Source organism: Pecten maximus, chromosome 8 (assembly GCF_902652985.1).
Source record: "Pecten maximus chromosome 8, xPecMax1.1, whole genome shotgun sequence".
NCBI classification, from domain to species: domain Eukaryota; kingdom Metazoa; phylum Mollusca; class Bivalvia; order Pectinida; family Pectinidae; genus Pecten; species Pecten maximus.
The window spans coordinates 15,093,840-15,105,519 of NC_047022.1; positions in this window are offsets into that span (position 1 = coordinate 15,093,840).

An 11,680-nucleotide genomic window follows, 5' to 3' on the forward strand; every position below is an offset into this window, starting at 1 on the left:
TTTAAGGACAAGGCTGGAACACTCGTTCTGTACTGCTGGTACTGACCGAAAATGACGTAGTGGCGTTGTATCAGGTACAGTACAAACATACATTAGCGAAGGAATGCAACTGCAATAATTAAAAACTGAAATTTCAAATAAAAGGATACCAAGCACTCAAATCATTTTCAAATATAAAAACAAGTTCATGTGTTCCTCATTCAAGAACACGGAAGGATTACCTCGTAACTTTGTTTTGTACAAGGTTACGTGCACGATCTGCAACAAAAGTCTGGCTTTTCTGTCAAAATTCCCGAACATTTCCTTCCATGCAGTCAACCTAATATGTTAATTAGTTTTAATATCTGTAAGGTATCAATTAAAGTAGTCAGATTGTCACAAAAACAACAGAGAATACCGAATTGATAGCTAGACTGTCATTCTAACTAAAATTCGATAAAACGAGGGGAAATGTGAACAAAAAATCTTAATTTGCATGTAAATCCGGGGAAAAGTACAAGAATAAGACCAGACATTTCAAAAGAGTAAGCGTCTTTCACGTTATCGACGGAACCCTCCATACAGATCTAGGTCAAAACAGGCACCCTACACCTCTCGAAATCCTTGTGTAGTTAATGTCTAGGCTAGTAGTCAAAATATTCACCTGAAATCATAATAGGAAGCAACCCTTGAATATAGAATCACCCTTGACATGTTACCACTGTAGGTAGAGGAAGCAGTAATGTTACTGTCTAGAAATGGAAAATTAACCTTTTTGGAAATATTTGAAATCATCTGGCTTTGATATACATACATCACATGCATTTTTAAATGTTTCAAATGTATGAATGATTAAGATGAATTGATCTAAGGAAGAAAACGTTCTGTGTATGAACTCCCAACCACCAGATAAGCATATATCATTTACATTGACTACGTATTCTGCCCGTGTATGATGATTCTACTTTTTTATTCTACCTTAAGAGCCTTCGTTTGTGACTATCAATATGCCCGAGAGACGGGGGGACGAAATCAACAAATTTCTCATGGCAAGAGTATAAATCTTCCCCGCCTGTGGGTTAACGGTGTAACTGATAACTTAATTCTGACAACGAGTCGACACCAGTGTAGGAATATGGATTGAGAAGAGCCACGGCGCTAACAAGTGGAATCCGCACAGAAGCACGACGACTTTTTCAATTCAATGAAATATTTGTATCGACAATAACAGATACATTTGATCAATCTTTGTCCTACAGTTGTGCTTGCTCTACTGAACACTCAATGGAAATGTAAGTTTAATAGTGCCTCTCTACGGTCTACGGAAGGGAATCGGTCGATTAGAAAAAAGTGAAATTTCTCAGACTATGCGTATTATATTGTATGAAGGCCGACGTTGTTTGATCTACACATAACACAAGCATTCGTCTGGATTTACATATACATCTATGTTATTTTGTTTCTTTTGCTTAATGTACTTATTTCAACAGCTATGTATATCTAAGGAAGGTCTCCTCTACATTCCCCGAGATGCATGTGGGAAGAATTTAGGGAGGCTGTGATATATTCGTATGAAACTGAAGTCGACTTTATAGTGCTATCTCACTGAAGCATACTGCCGAAAATATCCAGTAGGACATTTCACCCTGTCATGGTATACTGACAATGGGTGAACAAGTCGCTCTTCTATCAAAATGCTGAGCGCTAAGCAGTAGCAACCACCATTTAATAGACTCCGATATGTCTCGGCCAGGGGACAGAACCTAAAACCTTGCTCACAAGGGCAAACGCTCAACTAAAGACCAAAATTAAGGGAGTGTCACGACAGACATTAACGGAAGGAAAAGATAATATCCTAAATTGAGTCGTCGTTTACTATCCTTTAATGGGGACAATAGGTACAATTCGTACGCCCTACCTGCGGGGTAGACATAGGCAGAGCAGTTGTCGCCTTTTCCCTAATGTATGAGTTTCCACTAACGATTTTAACAGTCTGCAGTTAGTTTCCAAAATATCGCGTCTAGTCGCGTCATTACAAAGTGGGTTTAATTATTAATTGTACCAGGATATACTCATTACTTCAACTAATCACGGAAAGATTTTTTTTTTAAACAGCATATAACCAAAACCAACAAACAGGAAATGTTTGGGAATCCTTGTTTCTAACAAAAATATGTATTTACCTCTAATTTTTCTCTTTCTAATCATTTTCAGATACTTCGTTGTTGTTTTTGTACTCATAAAAAACAGTTTATATTTAATAACAACGATGGCTTGCCAATGAACTGTAATAATCATCACGAAATACTTTTTTATATTCTTCCTGTCTCATTTCTTAATAACAACATATCTGTTCCCATCACCTTACTGTATTGACGTGTCATAGTGGATTGGATGTCAACGATGTCTCCTTGACATAACTAATTCAGGGAAAGATGCTGACGCTGACTAGGAATACAGTGTTACCACATTGGCGCAGATTTGTTATGGAGCAGCTTCACTGTCACCATCATTACGCCAAGGGGAAATCATATTTTCCCTTGAGCGATATGAGATAGCCAAAGATCAATGTTTGTTAGGTATTCCGTGTGGTTCCTGTATCAATACCGTCAGTTCACATCATCAGAATGTGATATGACTTGTTTTATATAGATTTACATGTCTGGAAGGCGGATACAATTCAAAAATTTCTAGCATTTTTTCCCATAGAGAATTGGCAAGATTTTCGTGATTTTTGCAAGCTTCTGCGGCTTATAATTTCCCTTCATTTCATCAATTTGAAGTTAGAATTCTTGTTCTGTTCACATGTATTTTGTAACCGATTTAAGGCTACCGATGTAGTTATATTTTGGTTATTTCCATGTTATAGATATGACTATGATTATGTTTAGGAATATAGTTATTATTAAAGCTATGGTTATGGTTTAAGTTATAGTTATGGTTATAGTTAGGGTTATAGTTATGTTGAGGGTTAATTTACAGATATGGTTATGGTTGGGAATATTGTTTTGGGTATGGTTTTGGGCTGGTTATTGTTATAATTAGAGTTAAAGTTATAGTGATAGTAATAGTTAAAGATATAGTTATATAGTTATTGTTATGTTATAGTTATGGTTATAATTAGGGTTATAGTTATAGTAATAGTTAAAGATACAGTTATATAGTTATTGTTATGTTATAGTTATGGTTATATTTAGGGTTATAGTGATAGTGATAGTTAAAGATACAGTTATATAGTTATTGTTATGTTATAGTTATGGTTATATTAGGGTTATAGTTATAGTAATAGTTAAAGATACAGTTATATAGTTATTGTTATGTTATAGTTATGGTTATGATTAAGGTTATAGTGATAGTAATAGTTAAAGATACAGTTATATAGTTATTGTTATGTTATAGTTATGGTTATAATTAGGGTTAAAGTTATAGTTATAGTAATAGTTAAAGATATAGTTATATAGTTATTGTTATGTTATAGTTATGGTTTCGTTTTTAAGTCCGTACGCTCTTATTAGTCTCAATGTTTTACTCACGCTTGCCAGATAATTAATTAAATTTTCATGTCTACGTTTAATTTTATATACGCCCTTGCACTTCATCTGAGGTGAACCTTTTTTCTCACAACTTTATTGGTTTAACGGAGGTCAAACATCTCTACCACGTTGAAGTTTTGTAGATGACTACAATTATGGGGAATGGGCACACTTAGTCTGTTAAGCTATAGATCGACTGAGCCAATGATATAGTATACAATCTCATTACAGGGCTCTGTAATATATGGCACAAATACATTTCATTTTGTCATTACCACGAAAACGTCGCGGCCATCACATGATGACAGGTCATTACCAATATATCATGCAGTTATCCATCGAGTTAAACATCTGACTCTTACCAATATAACATAGTTACCCTTCGAGATAAACATCTTACCCTTACCAATATATCAGTTACCCTTCGAGATAAACATCTGACTCTTACCAATATATCAGTTACCCGTCGAGTTAAACATCTTACCCTTACCAATATTTCAGTTACCCGTCCAGATAAACATCTGACTCTTACCAATATATTACAGTTACCCATCGAGATAAACATCTTCCTTACAAATATATCAGTTACCCGTTGAGATAAACATCTGACCGTTACTAAGGTAGTGACATGTTTGTCCTATCTTATGTGTTGATTAAGTCCTCACTGACGCAGTAAAGGGGTATAACTCAATCACTTATCTGGCCAACAGACATACTCTACCTCAGGTATAGAACGTGGTTACGTGCAGATAATCAGCCGTGTTCAGTAAAGGGGTTTATATCGATATAGTCAACACATCTGAATTACGTGAACATTAAACCCGAAGAAAAAATGCATATACATTAACATAGTTATCAGAGTTAGTTATCAGAGTTAGTTACCCGAGTTAGTTATCAGAGTTAGTTATCAGAGTTAGTTATCAGAGTAAGTTATCAGAGTTAGTTATCATAGTTAGTTATCTGAGTTAGTTATCAGAGTTAGTTATCAGATTTAGTTATCTGAGTTAGTTATCAGAGTAAGTTATCTGAGTTAGTTATCAGAGTAAGTTATCAGAGTTAGTTATCAGAGTTAGTTATCAGAGTTAGTTATCAGAGTAAGTTATCAGAGTTAGTTATCAGAGTTAGTTATCAGAGTAAGTTATCAGAGTTAGTTATCATAGTTAGTTATCTGAGTTAGTTATCAGAGTTAGTTATCAGAGTTAGTTATCAGAGTTAGTTATCAGAGTAAGTTATCAGAGTTAGTTATCAGAGTTAGTTATCAGAGTTAGTTATCAGAGTTAGTTATCAGAGTCAGTTATCAGAGTCAGTTATCAAAGTTAGTTATCTGAGTTAGTTATCAGAGTCAGTTATCAGAGTTAGTTATCAGAGTTAGTTATCAGAGTAAGTTATCAGAGTTAGTTATCAGAGTTAGTTATCAGAGTAAGTTATCAGAGTTAGTTATCATAGTTAGTTATCTGAGTTAGTTATCAGAGTTAGTTATCAGATTTAGTTATCTGAGTTAGTTATCAGAGTAAGTTATCAGAGTTAGTTATCACAGTAAGTTATCAGAGTTAGTTATCAGAGTTAGTTATCAGAGTACGTTATCAGAGTTAGTTATCATAGTTAGTTATCTGAGTTAGTTATCAGAGTTAGTTATCAGAGTTAGTTATCAGAATTAGTTATCAGAGTTAGTTATCTGAGATAGTTATCAGAGTTAGTTATCAGAGTAAGTTATCAGAGTTAGTTATCAGAGTTAGTTATCAGAGTTAGTTATCCGAATTAGTTATCAGAGTTAGTTATCTGAGTTAGTTATCAAAGTAAGTTATCAGAGTTAGTTATCAGAGTTAGTTATCTGAGATAGTTATCAGAATTAGTTATCTGAGTAAGTTATCAGAGTTAGTTATCAGAGTTAGTTATCCGAGTTAGTTATCAGAGTTAGTTATCTGAGATAGTTATCAGAGTTAGTTATCAGAGTAAGTTATCAGAGTTAGTTATCAGAGTTAGTTATCCCAGTTAGTTATCAGAGTTAGTTATCTGAGTTAGTTATCAGAGTTAGTTATCAGAGTTAGTTATCTGAGTTAGTTATCAGAGTAAGTTATCAGAGTTAGTTATCAGAGTTAGTTATCTGAGTTAGTTATCCCAGTTAGTTATCAGAGTTAGTTATCTGAGTTAGTTATCAGAGTAAGTTATCAGAGTTAGTTATCAGAGTTAGTTATCAGAATTAGTTATCAGCGTTAGTTATCCGAATTAGTTATCAGAGTTAGTTATCCCAGTTAGTTATCAGAGTTAGTTATCCGAATTAGTTATCTGAGTTAGTTATCAGAGTTAGTTATCAGAGTTAGTTATCAGAGTTAGTTATCGCAGTTAGTTATCAGTGTTAGTTATCCGAATTAGTTATCAGAATTAGTTATCAGAGTTAGTTATCAGAGTTAGTTATCTGAGTTAGTTATCCCAGTTAGTTATCAGAGTTAGTTATCAGAGTTAGTTATCAGAGTTAGTTATCCCAGTTAGTTATCAGAGTTAGTTATCCGAGTAAGTTATCAGAGTTAGTTATCTGAGTTAGTTATCTGAGTTAGTTATCAGAGTTAGTTATCTGAGTTAATTATCCCAGTTAGTTATCAGAGTTAGTTATCTGAGTTAGTTATCTGAGTTAATTATCCCAGTTAGTTATCTGAGTTAGTTATCAGAATTAGTTATCTGAGTAAGTTATCTGAGTTAGTTATCTGAGTAAGTTATCTGAGTTAGTTATCTGAGTTAGTTATCTGAGTAAGTTATCTGAGTTAGTTATCTGAGTTAGTTATCTGAGTTAGTTATCAGAGTTAGTTATCAGAGTTAGTTATCTGAGTTAGTTATCTGAGTTAGTTATCTGAGTTAGTTATCTGAGTTAGTTATCAGAGTTAGTTATCTGAGTTAGTTATCCCAGTTAGTTATCAGAGTTAGTTATCAGAGTTAGTTATCAGAGTTAGTTATCACAGTTAGTTATCAGAGTTAGTTATCAGAGTTAGTTATCAGAGTTAGTTATCAGAGTTAGTTATCAGAGTTAGTTATCAGAGTTAGTTATCTGAGTTAGTTATCCGAATTAGTTATCTGAGTTAGTTATCTGAGTTAGTTATCAGAGTTAGTTATCAGAGTTAGTTATCAGAGTTAGTTATCTGAGTTAGTTATCTGAGTTAGTTATCAGAGTTAGTTATCAGAGTTAGTTATCAGAGTAAGTTATCAGAGTTAGTTATCTGAGTTAGTTATCTGAGTTAGTTATCTGAGTTAGTTATCCGAATTAGTTATCTGAGTTAGTTATCTGAGTTAGTTATCAGAGTTAGTTATCAGAGTTAGTTATCAGAGTTAGTTATCTGAGTTAGTTATCTGAGTTAGTTATCAGAGTTAGTTATCCGAGATATTCGAGTTACCAGAGTTAACAAAATTTGACTGTAAGTCTGTTGTTTGACATATCTAAAAGCAGATGATATCCTTAACCCTCTTAATTTTAAAAGATTATGGAAGGAGATATAAATTCTGTCCTTTTTTAAACAGTTTCGAAATTACTAACTCCTCGTCTACAAATTACTTACCCCTCTTCTACAAATTACTTACCCCTTATTCTACAAATTACTAACCCCTATTCTACAAATTACTAACTCCTCGTCTACAAATTACTAACCCCTCTTCTACAAATTACTAACTCCTCGTCTACAAATTACTTACCCCTCTTCTACAAATTACTTACTCATCTTCTACAAATTACTAACCCCTATTCTACAAATTACTTACCCCTATTCTACAAATTACTAACCCCTCTTCTACAAATTACTAACTCCTCGTCTACAAATTACTTACCCCTCTTCTACAAATTACTTACTCATCTTCTACAAATTACTAACCCCTCTTCTACAAATTACTAACCCCTCTTCTACAAATTACTAACCCCTCTTCTACAAATTACTAACTCCTCTTCTACAAATTACTAACCCCTCTTCTACAAATTACTAACCCCTCTTCTACAAATTACTAACCCCTCTTCTACAAATTACTAACCCCTCTTCTACAAATTACTAAATCTTCTTCAACAAATTACTAACCCCTCTTCTACAATTTCTCATTTTGGACTCTACATCAAAGAAGATTCCTAGAATAAGGCAATCTATGTATGTTGCAGTTACATTAATATTTCAACGTTTGTTCAATCTATTTATAAATCAACATTCAAAGTGTTATTTATATCTATTTAGTACAATGCAATATACTATATAATAGTTCGAACGTTTGATAAATAAAGTTAGCTTTCTAAATTCAGCTACATGGTGAGATATGGGAGACAGTCCCTGCCAGGCCTCTGTGCTGTTTTGCTGTAAACAACCTGGTCCAATTACACATAGACGAACGGACTGGGAAACTGACCGCCGTGACCGACCATCTAAATACACACTGGTCATTAATGGTTTGATTCGGAATCAGGAAACGTCGTAATTTGACCACAATAAAAAGTGTTATTGACCGGTAGATAATCGGAACGGAGAGTACGTATGAGGTCAGTGTTCGCTAGACTATTTATCACTGACCGTTGGTCCAGTATATTTTCAAGGTGAAGTACGTGTGTCCGTTACCCGCGCCTCTCTGGACATAAAGAAGTGTACCGCATAAACTACAGAAGTGGGTATAAATATATGATTACTTATCATTTTCTGGAGTTGATGGCGTTGTCACGTGATTGATTTATAAACATCAGCAATTACAATATTTCTCCTTCCTGAACACTTTAAGTCCATGAATCTTTGGTACATTGCATGATTAGACAATATATACTTTCCTAAAATTTGATCCTAACTTTGAAGTTCACTTTACTTCTTTATCAAGCACCTGACAATAATTTTTTTTAAATCTTATTTTATTATATCTTGGACAGACTTTCCTGAAAATAACCAAACAAATGGTTGAAATCATAGTCAAATATTTCAAGTATGCATATCCCGATGGCCAAACGAAGATCAACAGGACCATTTAAACAATTATCGCCAGAAAATTAGTTAAATTTAGAATATTTTGCCCACTAACATCATTAAAAGATTTATTTATTAGAAGGAAAAAAAGAAAAAACAAAGAGAAGTATTTTAGTTACAAATATAAGCATTGCGATGTGTTATTGCAACAACCACGAGACACATAAACAAAATGCAGAAGTAACTGGCCATGTACATGAGGAAAATGCTTTGGGTGTATACTCCATACAGAGTACACAACATATTGATATGATATGACTCAGCTGTGTTCAGTACAGGATTAAAGTTTTCTATTGATTTACTAGAGATCGTATTAGATTTGTAACAACTTAATAACTTAGGTAGGAACGTATGTCGGTGAGATACCTGAATGGCTCTCCGCTTTAATGAGACAAGGCCGTACTAGGGCGGGCTGAAGTAAGCAGTGGATTCGTTACTCGTTATTGGGAATTCGCTGCCAATAACGCCAGCAGCGCTTTCGGCTTTCAGTATCTTATGTTCAATTGCTATTTTTATAATTTTGTCTTACAAAATAGGATGGGAGATTCGAATAATGAATCCACTGCCAACAGCGGATTGAGGATTCAGTTCTTTATGTTTAATTGGTATTTCTTATTACTGACAAGTTTTATGTTTGGATTCGAATAACGAATCCGCTGCAGCAGGATTCGGTTATATATTTTCAATTTCTTTTTTCTTATAATATGTGATTGGAGATTTGTTATGCCGTGCTTGTCGTTAGTCTCTGTGTACCCAATAAACCTATGTTTCCTGTAATCATGTATCTACAGTTTAACAAGAAACAGCTCAACCACTATATTGAACGAATAAGGCCATCCTCAGAGAGGATGACAAAATATGAATAATTAAAAGATCAAATATATCGATTGCATAACAAAACATATACATATAAAATACAGGTAATGCCTGTTTGTTTTTGTTTAACGTCCTATTAACAGCCAGGGTCATTTAAGGACGTGCCAGGTTTTGGAGGTGGAGGAAGCCGGAGTACCCGGAGAAAAACCACCGGCCTACGGTCAGTAACTGGCAACTGCCCCACGGAGGTTTCGAACTCGCAACCCAGAGGTGGAGGGCTAGTGTTAAGTGTCGGGACATCTTAACCACTTGGCCACCGCGGCCCCCACACAGGTAATGCATTACTCTAATCAACATATAATAAAAAAAAAAAAACGTCGTACATACACGTGTGTTTAACATGCGAAGCCATACCTAACAACACATTGGTAATACTATGCTATGTTTTGCCAAGTAACCATAAAATCGGATATGGTCGAAAAAGAACATTCATTTACTAATATACCAGTAATGAATATGTGCCAAATATATCGTTATGTATTTCAACTGTAAAGATTTATAAAGGAAAAAATATCAGCGAAGCTACCAGGACGTCCTATATACAAATGTACGTCAAATTATCCGTATCATAAAGGCACGCCACTGATACTGGCCAGGCGAAATGTCATTTAAAGGAAATAGGGGCCGCGGTGGCCGAGTGGTTAAGGTGTCCCGACATTTTAACACTAGCCCTCCACCTCTGGGTTGCGAGTTCGAAACCTACGTGGGGCAGTTGCCAGGTACTGACCGTAGGCCGGTGGTTTTTCTCCGGGTATTCCGGCTTTCCTCCACCTCTAAAACCTGGCACGTCCTTAAATGACCCTGGCTGTTAATATGACGTTAAACAAAAACAAACAAACAAACAAATTTAAAGGAAAACGTGACAAAAAGTAGCCTTACTCTGATGCACTTTACTTATTTTACAATAGTTGTGTACCATTTCCTTTGTTGGTCCTGGAAATGTGTGAGATGTCTTACTATGACAGAGTAACGGAGGAAACCTAATGTCGCGCAGACATGATAGCTTAACAAAACAGATAATAAAGAACTTGCCCTCCTTTCAAATTTGCTCTTAGAGACATATATATGATAAGTTGTTTTAAAGCATTCAGATATGTACTATTAATTTTGTTCGGACATCCCCTAAGGAACTTGAATCCTAGAACGTTTTAATATTAGCTTTTTGCAACTCATAATTTTTTATTTAATAGTAACCAACAACTTACAACTAAGCTGTATAAACATGGTGACAACATTCATAAACTTTCCATTTCTAGTTAGTAACACTCTTGCGTATCTGATCTTATCTATGGTATTAACATGGGACAGTTGAAAAGATATTCAAGGGTTTACTGCCAATACATTTATTCCGTGATATATTTCAACTGCTGATGGAAAACCATACAACATAGGGATTCAGTAGGTGTTGCTTGATGAACTGTTATGCGACGGTATTGTGACAATACACATTTATAAATTCTTATACAAACGACAACAGGGAAATCACCGGAAACTGGAAGGAATTGAATGGAAATGATAAATATTTTCTGTAAAATTCTTATTTTGTGAGGATGGAAACTAAACATGTTTTATGAATGCTGCCAAATATATTCAGACCAATCAGTTTGTTTACCTTCACAGTTAACCCATTCCTCTTATGAGTCGGTATCAGACGGAAAAAACAAGACATTTAAATCTCGTATTTCAAAATAATACAAGGCAGGATGATTAAGAAATGGCTGTGAAGTAATAGGATAGAGTAAAAATGACGGACAGACAGAAAGTAGACACCAAGCTGGAGACTTAAAACCTGTAAATACAATGCTACATTTTACGTAGGTGGGTCGCAATGATTCGCTGTCTAGACGGGGACATTGAAGACGCTGTCTTCATATGATCTCATATGACATGAAAAAAACACATTTTTAACATGTTTTGTTATAGCGTAGTCAGGAGGAGTCAGGATTTCCTTAACAAAAATGAGCTTATCCGTACGGCATAAAGTGAACATTGAGTCATAAACTAGTGTTCCTTTTCATTGTTATATACTACATCATATAATGAGTCGATATTTTACCAACGTAAATGATGTAAACACAAGGCCCAGCCGTTCAAAAGATGATTTTAAAATCCTGATAAAATAATTTCTGGTAGGTGGAACTAACTTGTCAACATTTTACCAAACTACAGCACTTTGCCGGACTGTTGTTCGCAAACTCTCAGGCTGTAGTCAATGATGGTAACCAAGGAAGCGGAAGTTAGTGAAATCTACGTCGTTGTTTGTGCATTCCCGAATATCATATGACATCGTGAATAACCACACGGAATGCCGGGCATAGCCAT